We start from the raw sequence: 24,171 nt of genomic DNA, 5'->3' as shown, positions 1-24,171 counted from the left end.
GGTTGCATTTGGAGTTCTTTATGGTCCACAGAAGCTTGTGAAATTCAAATGTAAAAACTGTCAGTTAAACATTGTCAAGAAAAGTCCTACCTTATGCTAATCCACAGAAACAGGAGCAAGTGCTACCGTAGGAGCTATCAGGCTTCAGTTTTCAACAGACTTCCAATACAGGGTTTTTTTTTTATTTAAAAAAAATCAGAAGCCTCTAGTATTTATGAATTATTAATGCTGCCTTTCTGGGTTTTTCTTTTCTATTTTTTCTTTCTTTTTTTTTAGGTTTGGCTTTTGTGCGTGTGCTCAGCTGAGTAATTCAATAGAATGATAGAGACATGAATAGATATGCTAACTAGCGTGAGGGCTAACCTTTAAAGTTTGTTAAAGCTGCCAGAGAGCTTTCACTGAAATATTTGTAATTTTTATCTGAGCTGGAATATATAAATATTTTTTGAATGCTTGGCAAGGGAGGGACGAAGCCCCCAAGGAATCAGCGTTTTAAGATTTGAAAACAAGAAGAAGATGAAGCAGGAAAGGATAGGTTTAGGAAGGGTGTCAATTTTACAGTCTTGCGTTTACAGGCCTTGTCACCACAATATATTCATGTTGTTGCCAGTTAGCACTCTCGGTTTTCATTACAATCATTGTCATCCAAACACGGTGACGAAATTTGAATATCTCCTACACGCTCTCTATGCAATATAGTGTGATTGGAAAGCAAATAAATCTGTAGGTGGGAGGGGTGGAAATGTGGCAGCAGTGTGTGGGCCACTGATAGCACAAGAGTTATGTTCAGGCTAAAGATGGAACTTAAAGATAGCAAATGCAGTTTTGACCTATTGCAAACAGGGGAAGCACAAGTAATCACTTTTAGATCTCCTTCAAAGTTTATGTTTATGTTAACTGGAAAAGACGATAGTATGACAGCTGGAGTCCAAACCCTCCAACATTTCTCCAATGAAAATAGGGACATCATAAGGAAAATAAGTAATTTCGTTGTTCCCGCAAGGGGACAATGACAATAAAAGCGGAACATTCCGGGATCAAATCAGAAACTTGGGTGGCTTCTCTAAATCAGGGATGTCCCTGGAAAATAGGGACACTTGGAGGGTCCGGGAGTCCTGTCTATATTTGATATTCCCACCCAAAACATATAGGAACATGACTTGTGCCTAAAAGAAGCCTTCTAAATGGAGATCTTTATCCGAGTTGGTATTGAATTTGAATTGATTTTTGTATGTGTTGTTGTTGTTGTTGTTGTTTTGAACTGTGAGTGGATATGTATGTTTGTGTGCATGTCCACGCTTTTAATTATTTTGATATACACAACTGCTAGTTTTTATATAAGTAACTGTTTATATATATATTTATTATAAAATAAAACAAAGTAATAAGAACAATAATAATGCATTCTGTTTAATACAAAATCAATGAGAGTTAGATGGAAAGTAAAGCAGCAAACATAAGTTTTATCTCTGTGCAGTAAGCTAGTTTCTCACACAACCCTATCTTCTATCCATACAATCAAAGGGTGCTATCAGAGTTTAAGGTATTAGCAGACCTTGCAGCTTGATTGAATTGAATTGAATTGAAAGGATTGCTTACAGTTGTGGCAGTTCAAAGGCTTTATTCATGCAAGATTTTTTAAAGTATGAGTGGAAATAGAAGGAGAGAAATACCGTGTTTCTCATATTATAAGACATGTCTTATATTTATTTTTTCCTCAAAAAAACACACTATGGCTTATTTTCAAGGGATGTCTTATTTTTTCCCTCCTCCTCCTGCCGCGGCCGCCATTGCTGCTGCGCCTATCACTATGTCTTATTTTCGGGATATGGCTTATATTCCGTGAATGCTTAAAAATCCTGCTATGGCTTATTTTATGGGTATGTCTTAAAATATGAGAAACAGGGTAACAGATACTTGCTTAGAGAAAATAGCAAACAAAAATGGCTCTGCTTTTTAGTGGTGGAGTTAACTTAGGGAAGTTACAAGCAAGTACTGTCTAGATTGCGACCAAAGCAGCGCCCTCAGGTGATTTAAAGCAACACATACATTAACTAGATGCTTAAGTTAAGGAAATGTATTTACTTTCCTACAGCCCACAAGTAGATGTGGGGTGTGGCCTGCAGAGGATCCCAAGAGCTGGATCACCAAGTGAAGGTTCCCCACCACCTAAATAGGCCAAGAACAGTATGACATAGGCTCTTAAAAATATCTCTGAGAGATTCGGTTAGAGTTAGACCTAAGGCAAGTTAGAAATCTATATTCCTCATTAGCCAAGCTGGCTCCTGGTTAGGTTGAATTATTTGGGGAACTTCTTCAGATAGTAGGTAGCTTTTAGATTCGGTCAAACACTTCCAAGGATGTGTTAGTCTCAATTTTTGGATGGTCCAACCTTTTCTCCCACATTTGTTTTTGTCGGCACTGATTTCATGATCCACCAGGTGAAGCTTGGTATGGAGCCAGGGTAGTTGTCTACCTCAGTATTCAACATTCTGGTGTTTCATTTATAATTGTGGAAAGCATATAATGACTGAATGTTTCATCTTCCTGATTTGGAGAATGGAATATGTTCCTCTATGAGTAAGCACTAGCACTAGCTTACTCAATTTTTTCCTGTATGAGTAAGACAATCTTCACACACACACACACATACACACACACACACGAAAGTAACTATTATTTCATTCAGATTTGTTACATTTGTAGAAGAAGATACTTAGGTATTGCATTGTATTGTATTGTATTTCTGTTTGTTTTATGTGTATATGTCCCACTCTTCCTCCCAAAGGAGCCCAGGCACAGAAATGTACATGTGCACACATGTACACACTCATAGATACTCACACGTATACATATATTCAGGCATTCTGTACAAGCCCACAAATCAGAAGAAAATACTTTAAGAAATTAGCATCAGTTAATGTTGTATATTATCTGTTATAAGAAACACAATGGGTTCAACAACAGACACTGCCTTCTATGATGGCAATTTCTGTTAAAGAGCCATGGTAGAAGAAAACATCTCAGTAATTTATACAATTTTCAATTTCTATATTAGCTTTTTCACACTCACTTTGCATAAGGCAACAGGGAATTGAAAGTACAGAGATTAATTTAGGTAACAATTACCACAATTCACAATTGCATTAGCACCTATTAAGCTTCATTGTTCTGTGGAAATTTTAATGATATATCCCTGAGTGAATAAAAGCAGAAGATGATTAGAAGTAAAATTGTTTCTATGTATGCTGACAGGACCGCTGAGCATAATAATACATTTCTGAGACAACCTGTTTGGAGTTTACTCCATAATTTTATGTAAATTCCAAATAACTTCATTTTTTCCAGGTTAAATGCTAATGTGTTATTTTAACACATGGGGAGTACTAATGGACATGTATTGCCATTGATGGAGCTAGTGTCACATCAGAGTCCTGAATATCTCAAAATGACAGATATTTTGCTTCGTCGTTGATTTCCCCCTTTGCTCAATGTTTCAGTCTTGAGCCAGCTACAATGTTTACAGTTTTAAATAGCTGGAATCTAAAAACGGAACCAAGCCTATCTGAGACTAAAAAGCTACTCAAGATTTCACTTTTTTAAAAAAAGCAATAATAAAAAAATTGAAATCCAGCACATTTAGACATGCTTAAATCTATGGATTTAAATGGAGTTAAGCATGTCTAACTCTGTGATATGTTTTGGTCTAAGATTGCACAATGGTTTACAACAGTTTGGTGTGTTTATTTTATTTATTATTAGTGATGTGCTGGCATTCCTTCTGTATTTTTCCTTGAGCATTCTGTATCCATTAATGAAGACGAAGGTCGCTTTCAAAATTTATGAAAAGGAAGAGAAAAATTTGGTGACAATCTGATGGGTGGTGTCCAGGGTTCTTCTTGTGGTTACCTTGAGCAGTGGATAGCAGGATCAAGCAGTCGCATCTACCAGACCTCCTAGCCGCAGAGTCACTGCTGCTTACCAGGAGGGAGAGTGGGAGAGACAAAGTTATGGGGTTGCTGCTGCTGTGCAAACACAGTGGTGGAGCTAATACAGCGTCCCTGCTGGCACTTTTGCACAATGCTGATAATATAAATTTTAAAAAATGCTCCTTTTCCCTTATGGGGTACCCAAGAGCCCATATAGAGTCCTTTTGCAGGTTCTCTATCGGTAGGAGAAAATAACAGAGACCAACCAGAGAATATTCAGAAGCAAAGCAGCTAGTAAGCCTGATCTTTATTAAACTGTTGCAACAGGGTGCTCCCCACATGCAGGAGAAAGGAGGAGGACCCTGAGCCATGCGTGCAAGCCCTTATATAGACATTTTAAATTGCCTGCCCTGGAGTCCAAGACCACTCCCAGAAACATCATACATACATCACAGAAGGGGTGAAGCCCAAGACCACCCCCCAGATACATCATACCTACATCACAGAAAAGGAGGTCTACAACAGAAATCTGAGTGAGTTGTTTATCTCCTGTCTGGCAAGTTGCCTGATTGCATTATCTGGGTTTTGGCTACTCTTTTGTTAATATAATATAACTTAATAATATAATATAATACAACTTAATTCCTGAATCTAGGTCACAGGTCACAGGCTCACACCCTCTTCATATCTTGAATGTGCCCTTAAGACAGGATTTGTGAGGAAAGAGACAATGGGGAGGTTTCCCAGACCCAGTTTGACCTTAAAATTCTTATAACATTGATATCCCTGCCCCCTTGTCCTTCTCATTCTTCCTCCCAGTAAGCTGCAGTGACCAGGGCTAGCCCAATGCATTTTGGTACCTGAGGCAAACCACAAAATGCTGCCCATCCCCTGCCAGGCTAGAAGGGGTGTGAGTAAAGATCTACATTGGGAACAAGCAGTGGGAACATGCAGAGGGTGGTGCATACTTTGGAAGACGGGTATGCTACCCCTGTGGATCCTGCCACCTGAGGTAGTTGCCTCTCCTTGCCTCATGGATGCGCTGGCCCTGGCAGCGACTCTGCCGACGGGAGGTCAGGTAAATTCTACCTGTCCTATCAGAGACACCAAAGGAAGATAAAATTATCCTCCTGGGTGATTTTAATGCAAGAGCTGGGCGAGATTTCGATCTGTGGCCTGGGACTATTGGGAAAGAAGGGGTTGGCAACAGCAACCAGAACGGAATCTTACTTTTGACGATATGCGCAGAATACAACCTTGTTACTACCAACACACACTTTCAATAGAAAAATACATTTAAAACTTCATGGAGGCATCCTCGGTCAAACCACTGGCACCTCTTAGACTATGTTATTGTCCATGCTAAAGATTGCCGTGATGTGCTCCTTACCAGAGCTATGATGAGCGCTGACGACTGCTGGACAGATCACCGACTAATACACTCCACGGTGGCTATCAAGATTATACCTCAACGCAGGGTTCAAGGAAGGAAACCATGGCGCAAAACGAACACTCAAGCCCTTCAAGATCCCATTAAGTGGAATAGCTTCCTTTAAGGGTGACTCCCTAACGTCCACCTGGCCAAGCATGAACAGTCATGTCCTGCTGTGGAGAATGGAGATTGATTGCTCTAACCAGAGGCTGGAGCCCATTGCTTGCAGAAGACATTGGAAATTAGGGCCATATGTGGTGTACTATAATCTTCTCCTCGCTGGACACAAGACCACAAAAAAATAGGCCACTAGCAACCTGGGGTGGAACAAGCACATATATGTATGGCCAGGGTTTTTTTCAGCCAGAACTCACCAGAATTGTATTTCAGCACCTCTTAGCTGGGCCCCAGAAGTGGGGGAAGAGACCCTCCCCAAGGGATATCCTCTATGGACTCCAGAGAGGCATAGGCGAGCTGGAGGTGCAGCAGGGCCTTTGCTGAGGCTCTTTAGCCTCCCAACTAACAGCTGATGTGCGAAAAAGATGTGCCTCAGCTGAGCAAGCCCCCACAATGCTCTGGATCACGGGCGGGGGGGGGGGCAGAGCTCATTAAGTGTTCCACTGAGCCATTGGTTGTCTCAGTTCTGTTGTTTGAACAACACTTCACCTTCCTGGAATCCTCCATGTGTGGTTCTGTGCCCCTGAAATGTGCAATGTATGCATCATTCTGATCATCAGATGGTCAGGGTATATAATTTTTTGTTTTATTTTCAGCATTATTCCATTTTCTCCCCATCAGAGACATCTCCCGCATTAAAATACACAGAAGCAGATAAATGGGATGATTCTTTTCAGCAAATAGACAAAAGATTCCTGTCCTGCTTTACCTCTCCCAGCACCCCTTTTTATTCTAGAAGTTTAGATGTAGCACAAATATATAAGAAAGTGCAGGAAAATAAGTTATGAAATTAAAATAAAAGGACCTCCTTGTGATTTCAAAAATGATCTCTGAGCTAAGTACGATAAAGAAGAAGGCAGATGCTGCTGAAATGGTAGAAACCACAAATAATATTTTTGAATTATTTCCCAAATAGGTCATCACAGCAAGAAAACAGCAGCACAATTGGAGATGCATAAATTGATCGCCACATGTCTAAAACCCAGTGAATTTCTCTTATTTTTCCTGTTGATCCCACTTTAGAGAGCAGTTCAGCAAATTGCTGAGCCTGAGTCCTCGTGATTTTCTTTCTCTCCAAGGTATCCCTTTCTACCAGACCTCATTTGTAAGCTTCAAATGGTCTGAAGCAGGAGTTAGTGGGCCTGAGTTAGTAAAATGTGATCAAACTTGAAATAGCCAAGCCTATTCTGTGGAGAGGCCTGAATTACAGTACACTTTCAAGTTCAATGCTGTAGACATATTTTTAACCAGAGTATCATGTTCATTATAAAAGGAATAAGACATTTGGCCCTATTTGACAGAACACAAAAAATTGAAGTCTATCATAGAATCACATAATCTTAAGAGTTGGAAGGGACCCCAAGGGTCATCAGGTTCATCCCCTGCAATGCAGGAATCTCAACTAAAGCATCCATGGCAGATGGCCACCCAACCTCTGCTTAAAACCTCTACCTCTCTTTCAAATCAGAACCAGTGGTTGGAGGATGGATGATGGCTAACAGATTGAGGTTGAATCCTGACAAGACAGAAGTACTGTTTTGGGGTGACAGGCATAGCTGCAAAGTTTACCCTTTTCTCACGAGGAAGCCTATTCAGCATAAGGGAATTTCCCTTAAAAAAAGGGAGAACTTGGCAGCTATGGTGACAGGAGACGGGCAGGTGTGGAGGACTCCCTGGTCCTGAATGGGGTAACTGTGCCCCTGAAGGACCAGGTGCGCAGCCTGGGAGTCATTTTGGACTCACAGCTGTCCATGGAGGCACAGGTCAATTCTGTGTCCAGGGCTGAGACCCTACCTGCCTGCAGACTGTCTCACCAGAATGGTGCATGCGCTAGTTATCTCTCGCTTGGACTACTGCAATGTGCTCTATGTGGGGCTACCTCTATTTTATTTTTTCTCAATAAATTTTTATTATTTTCTTTTTTAAAAAATTCTTTAACATCATACAACACTTGATCAACAACTATACTACCAATAGCTTTGCCAAGCTCCAACTTCCCTCCTGCCCTCAACCAGTAATTTATTTCTTTTCACTCACGTATTTTCCTACTTTTACTTAAAATCAAAGATGCAGAGTTTATTTCAATCCCGCTAGTGTCTTCATATCTTGATAGTTATCTTTTACATATTCTACAAATTTACTCCATTCTTTCTGGAATCTCATGTCATCCTGATCCTGGATTCTGCAGGTCAGTTTAGCCATTTCCATATATTCTAACATTTTCGTCTACCACTCCGTTATCAAGGGTACTTCTTGGGATTTCACCTTTTGGGCTATCAATATTCTTGCCGCCACCGTGGCGTACATAAACAACCTTTGGTCTGATTTTACAATTTCCTTACCCATTAGCCCCAACAAGAAGGCCTTGAGTTTTTTAGGGAAAGTATACCTGAATACCTTTTTTAATTCATTATAAATCAATTCCCAATTATTATTTTTTTATCTTATCACACAACCACCACATGTGGTAGAATTCACCATCTGATGCCTTGCATCTCCAACATGCCTTTTTTTTTTCATTCTATACATTTTTGCTAGCTTTACAGGTATCAGATACCAGTGATATGTTATTCTTCATTACATTCTCTTTTAGAACTGTACATGCCATAAATTTTAAATTCTCCTTCCATAATTTTGTCCATGCATCAAATTCGATAATGTGCCCAAAATCTATTGCCCATTTAATCATTGCTTCTTTCACTTCCTCATGGGGCTACCTTTGAAGGTGACCCGGAAACTACAACTAATCCAGAATGCGGCAGTTAGACTGGTGACTGGGAGCGGCCACCGAGACCACATAACACCGGTCTTGAAAGATCTACATTGGCTCCCAGGTACGTTTCCAAGCACAATTCAAGGTGTTGGTGCTGACCTTTAAAGCCCTAAATGGCCTGAAGGAGCGTCTCCACCCCCATCGTTCTGCCCGGACACTGAGGTCCAGTACCGAGGGCCTTCTGGTGGTTCCCTTGCTGCGAGAAGCCAAGTTACACATAACACTTATATAAAATTGGCAGGGTTGTTTTTCAGTCTCTTTCCTGATAATTCTTTGCATAAAATTTGTCTTTTTTACAGCTGATGCAAAGTGAACCACTTTTTTCACCAAACTATCCAACTAAAACAAAGGTCCTCGAGAGTAAGAAAAGCAACAGACAATGGTTCCTATGACCTTGTCAGTTGTTGTTGTTTTCATAAAATTATCCACCATAACCTCAAGATCTTTGTCTTGGTTATCCACTAGTTCAGAGCCAAACAGTGAATATGTAAAATTAGATTATTATTTTTTCTCACAATGTTGTATTTTATTATTTTGCTGTCAAATCACCCAGATTAGATCTCACTAGAGGTCTTCACAGTTTTTCTTGCTTTTCACTGGCAGGAAACTACAAATTTGGCTACCTTCCTTCTCACTACTTTCTCCAGTTAATAGCCTGCTATGTCCTGGGAAACCATGACATAATCAGAAAATGCCTCAAGTAAGAACTCTGCTCCTCATACTGTCCATCATCTGTAATACAGTAGACAAGTGATGGCGAACCTATGACACGCGTGTCAGACGTGACACGCAGAGCCCTCACTGCTGGCACATGCCCCATTGGCCCATTCGTGCTGTTGTTGTTGGTCCCCCCCCCCATTTTTTCTCCCGCTCCTCCTCACACTACAGCTTGTCTCTGCTGTTAAAACCCAGATCCTTTTGTTGTTGTTGCTGCTGCTGGTAGCCAGAGATTGGTTTTTTAACCCTTTCTGTGCTGGTTTTTTTGGCGCTTTGGCAGACTATGTCCGTGCTGCGTGTTAGTTCCAGCGAAGGTATTATTCGTCATTTATTTCTGTTCTCTTCCCCCCCCCCAAAAAACACAGCACCTTTGGGGCACCCCCCCAAAAAGCAAAGCATCTTTTGCACCCCCCAAAAAAACTTAGGTCAGCAGCTCCCCCCAAAAAGCTCAACAACTCTGGGCACTTTGTGATAAATAAGGGTTTTTTTGTTTGGTTTGGTTAAATAATTAGTTTTTGGTTTATTAAATACAGTTATATATTACAATTATACATTTTTGTTATTTAAACTATAAATATCACGGAATTATGGTGTTTTTCTCGAAGTGACACACCACCCAAGTTATGCTCGGTTTTTTGGTGAATTTTGACACACCAAGCTCAAAAGGTTGCCCATCACTGCATAGATGCACAACATTTAACTTGTGTGCATTCAGCTTTATGCACTTAGCAAAAAAAAAAAGGAGCAGAAAGGGGGTGGGCATTCAGGAAAAAATGTTTGGCAACTCCACCCACCATTACACCCAATATGTTTTTAATGTTAACTCCCATGTAAATTGGTGGTCTACTTTATTTGAAGTATTTTTTGCCTTTGAATTCACAATCAAAAGGACTAAAAATTTACAGTGCTATCATATGCATATCTATTAAGAAGCATGTGTTTTGACACCCCAATAAGGGATATTGTCATTAGGGATGTTGGAGAATTCCGATGAAAATGGAAACAGGCAAGGAAATTGCTGGTGTTTGTTTATTCATCCCATGTCCACAACTGGTATTTGTGGTTGTTTTTGCTTTCAGTCTGTGAATGATAAATAAGTGATTACATTTTCCCCTATTTGCATTGTGTTTTACTTTGCACTGAAATGAATGGGATAGAATAATGTAATGATACTGTAATATAATTATGATAATTACATAAATTAGATAACTTCAGCAGAGTGAGCAATGAATGATTAACATAGGTCTTTAGTGGAAGATGAACTGCAGGAGAACAGAAACAGTGTTATATGTGACGAATACAGGGTAGGACAGATAATGATGGTTTATTACACCCCTTCTCATTCACACACACACACACACACACACGCCTCTGTTTCTCTCTCTCTCTCTCTCTCTCTCTCTCTCTCTCTCTCTCTCTCTCTCTCTGTGTGTGTGTGTGTCCTAATAACAAGGACAGGGGCAAGGAAATAGGGAGCACCCCAAGACAATAGGGAAAGATGAATCATGAATTTTCATAAGCTAAGGGTTTACATATATTTTAAGACATCTGCATATATTTTACATATATTTTAAGACATCTGCATATATTTTAAGACATCTGCATCTTACATATATTTTAAGACAGGTAAGTAGACATCTGTCTCAGATAAAACAATTTTGTAAAATTTACTAAGAATCTGTAATTTCTGTTTTCACCAGCAGTGAATCTGCCAAGATAGAAAAAGCTCGGGGGGAACGGGGACTTGTAATACATGTTTTAAACAAATACTGTATATAAATCTCCTCAGACATTCATCATTTGTAGAATGAAAACAGTGCAAAACAAAACATAATATACCGATGACTTCAGTTACCTCCTTTGCCAGGCCCTAGAGACTAGACCAAGAATGATTATAACAACAAACATTTTACAGGAAGTTGGTTCTGATAATATGGGGGAAATATATTTTGTCTTCCCCAACAAAGAAAATGGTTACAAGCATTATCAAGACAAAAGTGCCTAAACTGAAGCAAACAAGGGTAGAATCACTCATTTCCTTTTTAATGCACACTTATTTAATTATCATTTAACTCGGTGGGACTTACTTCTGAGTAAAGATACTTAGATCACAGGTTATGACTCTCTTTGGACCTATTTGCACATTTGCAAACCAAATAAACTGCCTTGGGCACCACCCACATACCCCAGCCAAGCACACACCACAACCTGTTCTATTAGCTACTACAGAATGCTTCTTTTAATCCTACTTCATAGGCAGGGCAGGGGTGCATATGTATCCATGGGTGCCATGTTGGCAAGCCAAGTAAGCAAGAGAGTATATTTTGGTAAAGTTTGGTTAATAATGCCACAAGGTGGTGAGAGGAGACAGTTTCCTGATATAAGCTGATTTATAATAGTGGCCCTGCCATAAGGCAGAGTAGGAAAGGGTCCTAGCTCAGTGGCAGAGAATATGCTTTGCATGCAGGAGGTCCCAAGTTCAAGCCCTGGCATTCCTAGGTGGTTCTGAGAGAGAAACCATGGAGAGCTGCTGCCAATGAAGAGAGTAGACAATACTGAGCTAGGTGAACCAATGGTCTGACTCATAGCATACCATGTTCCTTGTGAGGCAGATACAGAGGGGTGGGGAAGCCAACAGAGCTGAGTTACCAGTAGTCTTCAACCCTGTGACACAGTAGAGGATGCTGTCCTGTCCCCAGTGCTGAAATGCTGCTAACCTGGATGTCTTGAACTGGCTCTGTTGATGTAGCTGTTTCAGAAGGTATACTTCCCCATTCCCAGAAACTGTAACTACTGAAATAAATCCCTCTTATTTCAAAACTACATGTGGGTTAGGCAAGAGAGCTGTTCAGAAGACAAACTGGAGGAGCGAGGATAGCATGTGTAGATCCACCAGTGTTATTTCCCCATTTGAGTAACAGATTGTTTTTTGAACTATTGCAAGGTCAGCTCAGAAAGTTTGTGCCTACGTTCTTGTGGTTCTTTCAGACATTATGTTGGAGAGCCTGTGCTACCAGAAATTGCTGTGTGGACCTGTGTGTGAGAAGTATGGTGTCAGATTTTTGGAAGTTTCTTTCTCAGCCTATCATGTATGCAAGGATTGAACAGGATCTGTTTTGTGCCTTGGGTCAGTTGTCCATGAGAAACTGAACCAAACTAGGTGCATTGAACAATCATGATCAGGGTCTTTACTCTACCACTTCTCTCTCTCTCTCTCTCTCTCTCTCTCCTTCCTCTCTCTCCTCTCCTCTCTCTCCTCTCCTCTCTCTCCTGAAGCAGCAGGTGCATGGCTGCAGGTTCAGGTATAGCCTAAGGGTATAATTCTACTGAAAACGTATACCGCTTAACTGTCAGCTTAGTTCTCACAGCTTCTGCCATAGAACCTTGGGGGTGGTACTTGAGAACTCTGCTTTACAGTTCTCAAGACCACTCTCAAGGATGAAATAGGGTTCCTTGTAGAGATAAGTCAGTAGACACCTACAGAGGGGAATCATTACGTACCAACATTATACACTTTAAAAATAATCAGTCTAGTCTCTTTTTCTCTTCACCTGCATATACTATGCTTCAGGGGCCACATATCACAGTACATGTTAAGGAGGCTGTAGCCTGGTGGTAACATACGTTGTCCCCCCACCCAAAAGGCTCAACGTTTAGTCCTTAGTGTTTACATTTAGAGTTGGCAGAACTGTAAAGGACCTCTATCTAAAACTAGCCTGACCATTTATGCATTACCAAAACACAGGGAATACCTCACCCCAAAGCCAACCTAAAAAAACAAGGGCAAAAGAGGGCACATATATTATTTGCTCATTTATATGTATAGGTGCAAACTTATAAATCATAACAACACGTCTCACCATAGTTGTGGGGACTGTGACATGGTGATCTGTGTGCCTGTCTGCTGATGGGCAACTTCAAGGCCCTTGCTCCCACTTCTTATAGTTCTTTACTTAACACCAGACTTGGACTAGACCGCCCTTAAGAACAGAGGATGGTCCTTTGACAACCCTCAAACAGAATTCTGTAAATTAAGACATGGGGCCACCTTTCGGAAAGCAACGATCAAGCCAGCATGGTCATTATAGGGCTTGGAACACTGGCCTTTTGACAGGGACAAGGCAGCAGGGAAGCAGTTCACTGCAGATCTGTTAATAAACAGCCACATCCTTGTGTTGTCAGCTATCAACTATACGATTTTGATAGCACTATGAAGGACCTTATATAGTTAAAATAATTTAAGCAAAGTGTGATGGACAGCAAAGCCAGACCAGAGTCTGGTAATGCAGTTCCTCTGAAACTCCACCTGAGGGCTGGAGCCTCTCTCTGATTGGCTACAGTTGGCCACAGAGGGGGTGGAGCCAGCACTTTGAGGGGGATATAAAAAGAGTCATTTCTGAGGGAGTTGGTTAGATAGGGTTTGGTTTTGAGATAGGGCTAAGGTTCAGGTTGAGAGATAGGGTTTGATTGGAGTTGGGAGATAGGGAGTGAGATAAGGAGAACTGGTTCTGAGGAGGCTATCCATGGCGAGAGGACAGAGCCCTGCAGCTTGGAGAGGGAGACCAGGTTGAGGGTCTGGGAAAGGAATACAGACAGGAGTGTCCTGGGAAGGCTGAGTCTGAGCCGGGAGAGGTAGATCCTGTGGGAATTCAGGCTCCCTGGGTCTAATTCTAAGATAAGATAAGAGATAAGGTGATCTTTGTTGTCATTGCCCCCCCTGAAGAAATTCCTGGTTCTAGCCAGGAAGGGAGAGTTCTTCTAGGTACTGAAGACTCCCGACCCAGTGACAAGGGGTGAGGGGATCCCCTGGGCCTTATACCATTTAGAATACCTCAGGGGTGGGATGGTTAAGAGAAGGGAGAACTGCCCCTCGCTCATGAACCAAAGTATTAAGCTGCGAAGGAAGCTGTGCTGTAATAAAAGTATTTAAAGGAACCACGTGTCATAACTAAGTAACAGTTAAACTGAAGTCTAACAACTGGTTTTGAGTAAAGAGAGGTTAAGAGAAGCTGTCACTGTAACACTGTGTTTAAGGCTGAGACATCCTATAGTTAAAGTAAATAAGTTAACTTCTACCTGAAAGATTGCATTTCTGGACCCACTTTGTTTCATAACCTTCTTTTTGTTTAATGAACTTTTCCTCCTCCTCCACCTCCTCCTCCTCCTCCTCCTCCTCCTCCTCTTCTTCTTCTTCTTCTTCTTCTTCTTCTTCTTCTTCTTCTTCATTTCTGCCTGAGACTATAATCATTAAGTCTTCCCTTACACACGTCCCCCACTAGATAATATGTGGTAAATTGTAGAATAATGTGTAATCGCTATACTGTGAGGTGGGTACACTGTATTTAATTGGGGGCAGTTAGCCGGAGCAGATCTGCCACATTATTAATTGGTGGTATTAAGTGGTGGGTCCACTACACAAAGGATCTGAGATGAAGGAAATAACCAAATGAAAACAAAAGAGAAGAAAGACAAGCACTTTGCTGCAGGCATCCTTTCTGCGCAGAGTGCAAACCACAGTGAGAATATCAACCAAGGCTCTCTCAGGTTGCTCTGGTTGTATGTGATGACAGACAGGCTTTGAGGAACACAGTTCAATGAGTATGTAAAAAGAGAGACTTAAAAAAAAAGATCCTCCCTTCTCAAATGGTGCTATATGCTGTCTGCTGAAGGATTATGTTCCTTTTATCTTAACCTCATGCAGATGAAAAGTAACAAATGCATCATCTTCACACAGGGTTGGCAAGACGTGTGTATGTTGTAGATGAGATCAGCTTCACCTGACTGAGGCTTGAAATACACCTGCAAAATATATAAGCCATCTGAATACATATAGTAGGCCTTGTGGACTGATTCAGTTACTTTTGAGGATGATGATGAAAACCAGGAACTCCAGCCCTATGTCACCTGTTAACTAGCTCATCTTCCCAAGGTTTTCTACAAAATCTCAGGGTCTCTGCATGCATTCTTAAAGAACATCGGGGAAGACCAAGGCTGGACCTACGTTGACCTTTTTAACGTTATTGGAATGGTATTAGATATATTGTTCTAAAACGTCACAGGGTATACTGGTAAAATAAAAACGTTCCTTACCTTGTTTTTGCCCATCAAAACACAGTTTTCCTACTGCTGGTTCCTGGTTGCTCTGCAGTGCTCCGGTTTCACTATTTCTTTGTCTGTCACACCTTATTATACTGTATATTGTATTCTTTATTCTTATTGCATTGTTTGCAAAATAGAACTTATCCTCTCTCAACATATAAATAAGCCAAATGACTTAAAGGCTGTTAGAACATCTTATTTGTGTCTATTAAGAGCTTTAAAAAATGCTACTAATCATCTGAAAGACAAGTTTCTCTATACTCTTAATAAACAAAAACATTCTTGTGAAGCACCAATATAATGGCCATATGGATATTTTCTTTTGTTGCATAATGGATCACAATCCTATACAAGTTTGCTTGTATTGCCCCCCCCCCTTTCTGTACCCCACATGATGGTACATCTTACCAATGTGAGTTTTATGAGAACTGGATCAGGCTGGATCAGGCCAAAAGCCTATCTAATCCAGAATCCCAAGACCATTGCGCTCAACCCTTTGGTGCTGTTTGCCCTCCATCAGCTGGTGTTCTGCAGCATTCTGTCTGTGATCCTGGGTACAATAATCAGAGCCATTATCTAGGCTAGCCTTATTCTCCATGAGAGCCAGTGTGGTGTAGTGGTTAAGAGCGGTAGACTCGTAATCTGGGGAACCGGGTTCGCGTCTCTGCTCCTCCACATGCAGCTGCTGGGTGACGTTGGGCTAGTCACACTTCTCTGAAGTCTCTCAGCCCCACCCACCTCACAGAGTGTCTGTTGTGGGGGAGGAAGGTAAAGGAGATTGTTAGCCGCTTTGAGACTCCTTAGGGTAGTGATAAAGCGGGGTATCAAATCCAAACTACTACTCCTCCTCCTCTTCTTCTTCTTCTAGGGGACCCAGGTGGCGCTGTGGGTTAAACCACTGAGCCTAGGGCTTGCTGATCAGAAGGTCGGCGGTTCGAATCCCTGTGACAGGGTGAGCTCCCGTTGCTTGGTCCCAGCTCCTGCCAACCTAGCAGTTTGAAAGCACATAAAAAAGTAGATAAATAGGAACCGCTATAGCGGGAAGGTAAACGGCGTTTCCATGTGCTGCTCTGGTTTGCCAGAAGCGGCTTTGCCATGCTGGCCACATGACCTGGAAGCTATACGCCAGCTACCTCGGCCAATAATGCAAGATGAGCGCGCAACCCCAGAGTCAGTCACGACTGGACCTAATGGTCAGGGGTCCCTTTACCTTTATTCTCCATGAATTTCCCTAACCCTCCTTTTAAAGCCATTTGGTAGTATTCACTACATATTGTGGTACCAAATTCCATACTTTAGCAATGAACTTTCTTTAACAGTTTCTGAATCTTCCACCATTCCATTCCAACAGAGACAAATGAAGAGTAGGGAGAGTGGAGGCCTTGGATTTGCTCATCAATAGTTTGCACCTGGACAGCAGACTGAGCAAGGAGACAAGCTTCTCTGCTATGATTTGATGTGTTGTGTTTCCTTTTAAACTGCAGCTCTTATTTCAAATGACTGAAATACATACAACACACACACACACACACACACACACACACAGATTATTAGTGCTTTTTAGGGTATGTGAAAAAACAGGTGTGGGTACTCCTATATTGAGAAAAGCTTCATTGGTGCCAGCACAAAATAGGTTGATAACAGTGCTGCAGGACTTGTATAAGACTGAGACAAAATATGTGTCAGATAAAAGTAACTTTGTCCCACAGCAACTTCCTCATACACTAAGATCTTCTGTTAAGGCCTTCTTCAAGGCCCCCAGAGCTGAGGTAAATGGGTGAAGGCAAAGCCCTCATGCTACTGTTTTCTGAGTCTCCATCTCAGGAATGGAGGAAAAGTCATTCAATTTGCTTTTTCCAGTGGACTGTCCCAATCTGACCCTCTCACGTTTGCTTTCAGATCAGAACACAATTTTCAGCCAGATTGCACATTTATTTGGCTTCGCGTTGTATTTTTCATGCACAAGATTGTTATTTTACTTTAAAATGCACACATTTTTTTATGGAAAATACATTGCAAAACACTGAAAAATAAGTATTTTCTAGATAAAAACTGTGGATTTCATGCTAATAGTGTGTTCAATTTAAAGGTGAGCTTTCAGTGTGTTATTTTTTTAATAAAATTTTTTTGCACAAAATGAGATAGAACAGACCCGTGATCGAATGTCAGCGAAACAGAAATGGAAAAGAATTAAGCAGATTAGTCGATACATACTACCAAGCAAAGTGCTATCTATTTTCCTGGGCTTTAAACACCTAGTGTATTTTTATTTTGACTATATTTCATTTTAGTGCTTCCCATTATTGTTGTCAAGTGTTATATCGATTACTGTTTCTTCATTGTTGACTTTCAGCCTGAATGGTAGAACATATGTATTTTAATTCATTAATAGTAACTCAAAGCATTTTAGACCCCTCCTTTCATGACTAAGCCGCCAAGTGGGGAGTTCAGGTCAAGGGAAGAGGATTCAGTCTTCCAGCCTCTCAAAACTCCCTCCATGCCTGTCTTCACTCTTCAAGTATTTCTGCCCAGCTGGTAATGTCTCTTGCAGGTGTGCATAGAGAGGAGTGTGTAGGGGGGTGAAGAAAGAAGACTCCTGTACAAAGGTTAAATTTACATTTGTTGCTCCTCCAACTTTTGCTCCTAGCTCCACCCACCAATGGTGGTCCTCAGAAGGTTGCCCAGAAGGAAATGTGGCCTTCAGACTGAAAAAGTCTAAAGCATCCACAACTCAATGAATTCCAAGGCATTATGTCCATATGTGGGAAAGCCAGAGGACAAGATCACTAGTCTGATTCTAGAGTTTTTCTAACACGTTTCCCAGAAATAACGGTAGGATATGAGTTTAGAAGACTAGTTGCATACAGTGGTACCTCTACTTACGAATTTAATGCGTTCCGAACACACATTTGTAAGTCGAAAAAATTTGTAAGTCGAATCCCATAGGAATGCATTGGGAGAAAAAATCCGTAAGTCGAAGCAACCCTATCTAAAAATTCGTAAGTAGAAAAAATCCTATCTAAACCGCATCCAAGATGGCGGACGGAGCTCCATTTGTAAGTAGAAAAATTCGTAAGTAGAGTTATTTGTAAGTAGAGGTACCACTGTACTTTGAAGGACTCATAATATAGCCCAAGGTGGCATCCTTCGAACCTTTCTAGAACCTGAATCGAGCTCCTCTGGTATGTACAGTAAAAATGGCATTTCCCCTCTGATCATTGTTTCTAGCTGCCATGGAATTAGCAACCTGCTTTGAGTTGCCTTTCGCCAAAAGGTTCCCCAACCCTCTCATCCAAATTTGGAGGGTCTGAATACAGGAGGGGAAATAACTGAAAATTACTTCCTACCTTGTTCTTCTGACTATAGCCTTCCTCAGTGGTTTGGTTGGGGGGGGGGGTTAGGGGGAAAGGTGTCGGGCCTGTATTGGGTACCCTGGAGTACCCCATAAGAAAAAAAGCACTGGCATTAACTATCAGCTGAACAACACCAGCTGATACAACCCTCACCAATAGTTATAGTTATCTGAGCGGTAAACAAAATAAATAAAAAAATCTGAAGAATGCAATTGAAAATGAAGCAAAATCAGAACTGCAAAGTCAGTATAAACTACAGTGGAACCTCGGGTTGCGGACATAATCCATGATGGAGGCACATCCGCAACCTACAGAGTTCGCATCCTGAAGCACCGCGTCTGCACAGGCGCAGGCGCGATTTGGTGCTTCTGTGCATGCGCAAGCAGCGAAACCCAGAAGTAACCCGTTCTGGTACTTCCGGGTTTCCCGCGGTCCGCAACCCGAAAACACGTAACCTGGAGCATCTGTAACATGAGGTATGACTGTACTTTAAAATCAGAGAGAATAAAACACCTTGGTGCTACAACAACAAAAAGAGGAAACAAAAAAGCAAATATATTACAGAGCTAAACACTGCTAACCACAGCATATTAAAGGTACCTGCTAGGTACCAAGAGGACATTGTTGCGGGTGCTAGGTAGCCCTCTCTGTGCTCGGCTTTCCCATACCCTCCAACATTTCTCCGATGAAAATAGGGACGTCCCATTCCATAATCATAATATTACTATTTATACCCCACACATCTTACTGGGTTGCCCCAGCCACTCTGGGCAGCTTCCAACATATGTATATAGAAACATAATAAATCATTAAACACTTAAAAACTTCCCTATACAGGATTGCCTTCAGATGACTCGAGGGTCGGATAACTCCATACCCTTCAATATTTCTCCAATGAAAATAGGAATATCCTAAGGAAAAGTGAGACATTCCAGGATCAAATCAGAAGCTGAGGTGGCTTCTCTGAATCAGGGGCATCCCTGGAAAATAGGGGCACTGGGGGGGGGTGTCCTGGTTTCCACAACCAAGGGGTCACTGCCAAAAATACCTTTTCTCTCACCTGCCATGTCTCATTTAGTGGGGGCACTGAGAGAAGGGCCCGAGCCAATGATCTCAAGGTAGAGTCCTAGGTTCATGTAGGAAGAGGGAATATTTCAGGTATCACTTTAAATCCCCCTTAGGAAAGTTGGTGGAAGAAATACATATTTTATAAATAAGGCAAGCAGACAGAGGGGAAGGTTAACTTTCTGGATTTAAAATAAAAAAAAAATCCTTCAGTAGCACCTTAAAGACCAACTAAGTTTTTATTTTGGTATGAGCTTTCGTGTGCATGCACACTTCTGCAGATTTAATTTGTTTTCATCTATTTTATCCTCCCAACCGATTCACACACAAAATGTTCATTTAAATTCTGGACAGACATTATCTCTCAGGAAACCCTGAATATGCATATAGTGTGATTGTGAAAAGATTCAACAGCTGATGTAAGAAAATTCACACTGCTAAATATGGGATCCTGGGGAGGAAGTATTCAAATAAAGGCCTGAAGGACAGTGCTGCCTGTCCTGGATCGAATACAATCACAATTTTCGGTTGTATAAGGCAACCTGGTCTCCAAGAAGAGATTGTGAGATGTTTGTTATCTCCAGCCTGTGTGCAATAGCTACTATGTAATGCATTATTCAAAAATCATCCAAGTTACAATGTTTGTGTTAACTTCTACTTAGACTGCCCTGAGAGAATCAGAAAGAGACAAGCATACAGTATTTTGTCTCTTTGTCATTAGGAGATCCCTAATCTCCACTCAGAATTACAATTCCTAGAGTGGTTTAGCAATCAATTCCTCTGCCCAGGGGATTCTGGGAATTGTTGTTTTGAGGGGGAGGGGAATAGTGGTCTTCTAACAGCTCTGCACGCTTACCAAACTACAGAGTTCCCAAGAAACCGTGACTCTTTAAAGCAGGGGTCAGCATTTTTTTCGGCAGGGGGCCGGTCCACTGTCCCTCAGACCTTGTGGGGGGCCGGATTATTTTGAAGGGGGGGAGAACGAATTCCTAGGCCCCACAAATAACCCAGAGTTGCATTTTAAATAAAAGGACACATTCTACTCATGTAAAAACACGCTGATTCTCGGACCGTCCATGGGCCAGATTTAGAAGGTGATTGGGCGAGCCTTAGTGGTATGGTATACATGTATAAGTGAAAGACAGGAGTGCCTGGGGTCACGAAGAGTCGGACACGACTAAACGACTAAACAACAAATACATGTATAGTGCAGGGGGAGTCTATGTGAGGCCCCAGGGTTCTGTTAGGCTCCTGAAACAAATCCCACTTTTTCTTGCCTTCAGTCTATATTGTTCTGTGAGGTAAACAGGGAGATTTGCTGTGCCTGTAGGTACTATTCTACCTTAGTGCTCAAGAAACCTAAATAATTTTTTTAAAAAAAAAATCAGTCTGCTCTGATTTCTTTTCCCTTGTAAAAAAATAAATGTAAGATCACACATCTTTAACAAGTCAATCCAATGTTTGTTCCAACCTAGGAGGAGTCCATTTGTCTGCACGAGGCTTTTTTAAAACTTAAAGAAAAAGAAGAAAAAAGGTTCCAGCATTCTCAATCTGTCAGAGGCTGGAGAGCATAAAATTCATCACCCAGATAGTTTGAAATATGATAATAAAGAAATAAGCAGAAAAGGGATAAATTCATCAAAGTGCAAGAAATATTCGAGAGGAGAAAAAGGAATTTCCTGAGGTAACTGTCCTTGACCTGGCTCTTTAATCGAGTGAAATTTCATCACTTTATCTAATATCATGCTTCATGCTTCAGGCTCCTGGCAATTCTATTTTAGTGTGGTCTAATGGGCAGCTGACACATCCACTCAGCACCAGACTGCATAATATGTGCTGACACACTGTGTGGTGAGCACCCTATTGAGAGCTGTTTATTTGTGCCTGGCAAGGGAAAAATTCATCCAGTAAAAGTCTCTTCATAACAATTTCAGTTTCAGCTTTCATGGCCTCTATGGGCTTCACATTTCAAGAGGTTCTGAAACGCTTGTTGGGGGGGGGAGGGAGGGAGACAGTTGCTTATTTGGGTGGCTGTTCCATTATCTGACTTTAGGTGAGAGGTTGTGAAAGCGCTGGTTATGGTTGTCTGAAACCTGTATCTAGATAGGGTAATGAAGAGTGTCATCCTAACTGCTTTGCAGGCAGCTCTCCTCAGAACCCTTGATTCAATTTGATATTCTGAGGTTAACGCATTGCATTGGGACTGAAAATAGGAAGGCGCATGAAACACTTTTATATTTATTCAGTTCAGTAAGCATGGCAAACTCATCAACAGCTATTTGTACACTGTAGGCATGGTGGGACATTGATGTACTGATTTATGCTTGCTATTTTCATCCTGCAGTATTAGTTTCGAGTAGAAATGCCCTCTTTTTTAAAAAAAGAGAGAGAGAGTAAAAAGTAATAATAATAAAAAACCAGTATGTGAAGGGGGAAGGGAAGGATAGGAAACAAGGCTCTCACCCTAACAGAGGACATTATCATAAGCAAAGCAACCCAAGAACATAAAGGCATGAGACAATAAATGACAAATGATTCCTGCCCTCCTGCCTTTAGGCAGCAATCAATGTTTTCCCTAAAGGGAAATAAATTATTTCTTGTACATGTATGCCCATAGCTTTATACTAACATATTTACAAATGTATTCAAAGCTCAAACAGAATAAATGTGCATATGATTAATATAAACAATAGATCTGTTCTGTATATTAATCTGTTGCAAGGTTTGTAAAGCACATCTGCAGGGTCCCTACAGGGATCCTTCCCTCCAAAGGTGTTTGCTCCTTAAGGCGTCATTTGCTAGATTTCGAAAAGCACCGAACTGAAAGTACCCGAAGCTCCCTGTGAAGGAGCCTGGCAGAAAGAAAATGTTGATCATTTTCGTTAATCAAGTCCAGGTCATTTTTTTTCTAAACACTGGGGGTGATAGCCAGTGTTAATTCATCCTCAGAGCAGACCCACTTAGAATCATAGAGCTGGAAGAGACCACAAGGGCCATCCAGTCCAACCCCCTGCCAAGCAGGAAACACCATTAAAGCATTCCTGACAGATGCCTGTCGAACCTCTGCTTAAAGACCTCCAAAGAAGGAGACTCCACCACACTCCTTGGCAGCAAATTCCACTGTCGAACAGCTCTTACTGTCAGGAAGTTCTTCCTAATGTTTAGGTGGAATCTTCTTTCTTGTAGCTTGAATCCATTGCTCCATGTCCGCTTTTCTGGAGCAGCAGAAAACAACCTTTCACCCTCTCCTATATGACATCCTTTTATATATTTGAAGATGGCTATCATATCACCCCTTAACCTTCTCTTCTCCAGGCTAAACATACCAAGCTCCCTAAGCCGTTCCTCATAAGGCATCGTTTCCAGGCCTTTGACCATTTTGGTTGCCCTCTTCTGGACACGTTCCAGCTTGTCAGTGTCCTTCTTGAACTGTGGTGCCCAGAACTGGACACAGTATTCCAGGTGAGGTCTGACCAGAGTACAGTGGCACTATTACTTCCCTTGATCTAGATGCTATACTCCTATTGATGCAGCCCAGAATTGCATTGGCTTTTTTAGCTGCTGCATCACACTGTTGACTCATGTAAAGTTTGTGATCTACCAAGGCTCCTAGATCCTTTTCACATGTACTGCTCTCAAGCTAGGTGTCACCCATCCTGTATTTGTGCCTTTCATATTTTTTTTTTTTGCCCAAGTGCAGTACTTTACATTTCTCCCTGTTAAAATTCATCTTGTTTGCTTTGGCCCAGTTGTCTAATCTGTTAAAGTCATTTTGAAGTGTGATCCTGTCCTCTGGGGTATTAGCCACACCTCCCAATTTGGTGTCATCTGCAAACTTGATCAGGATGCCCTCAAGCCCATCATCCAAGTCATTGATAAAGATGTTGAATAAGACTGGGCCCAAGACAGAACCCTGTGGCACCCCACTAGTCACTTCTCTCAGGATGAAGAGGAGCCATTGATGAGCACCCTTTGGGTTCGGTCAGTCAGCCAGTTACAGATCCACTGAATGGTAGCATTGTCTGGCCCGCATTTTACCAGCTTCTTTACAAGAATATCATGGGGCACCTTGTCAAAGGCCTTGCTGAAATCAAGATAGGCTATATCCACAGCATTCCCTTCATCTACCAGGCTTGTAATTCTGTCAAAAAATGAGATCAGATTAGTCTGACATGACCTATTTTTCAGAAAGCCATGCTGACCTTTAGTGATCACAGCGTTTCTTTCTAGATGCTCACAGACCGTTTGCTTAATGATCTGCTCTAGAATCTTTCCTGGTATTGATGTCAGGCTGACTGGGCGGTAATTGTTTGGGTCCTCTCTTTTCCCCTTTTTGAAAATGGGGCCAACATTTTCCCTCCTCCAGTCTGTTGGAACTTTGCCTGTTTTCCAGGAATTTTCAAAGATTTTTGCCAGTGGTTCTGAAATCACCTCTGCCATTTCTTTTAATACTCTTGGATGTAGTTCATTGGGCCCTGGAGACTTGAATACATCTAAACTAGCCAAGTATTCTTGTACTACCTCCTTACTTGTTCGGGGCTGTGTTTCCCCTGCTGAATCACTTACTGTAATTTGTTTCAGTAAGTCTACTCTACGGCTGCATTTAGTTGTGGGGTTTGTTGCATT

This window comes from Zootoca vivipara, chromosome 10, assembly GCF_965207765.1.
Source record: "Zootoca vivipara chromosome 10, rZooViv2.hap1.1, whole genome shotgun sequence".
NCBI lineage: Eukaryota > Metazoa > Chordata > Lepidosauria > Squamata > Lacertidae > Zootoca > Zootoca vivipara.
The sequence above is the reverse complement of the archived record's forward strand: the minus strand, read 5'-3'. Positions refer to the sequence as shown.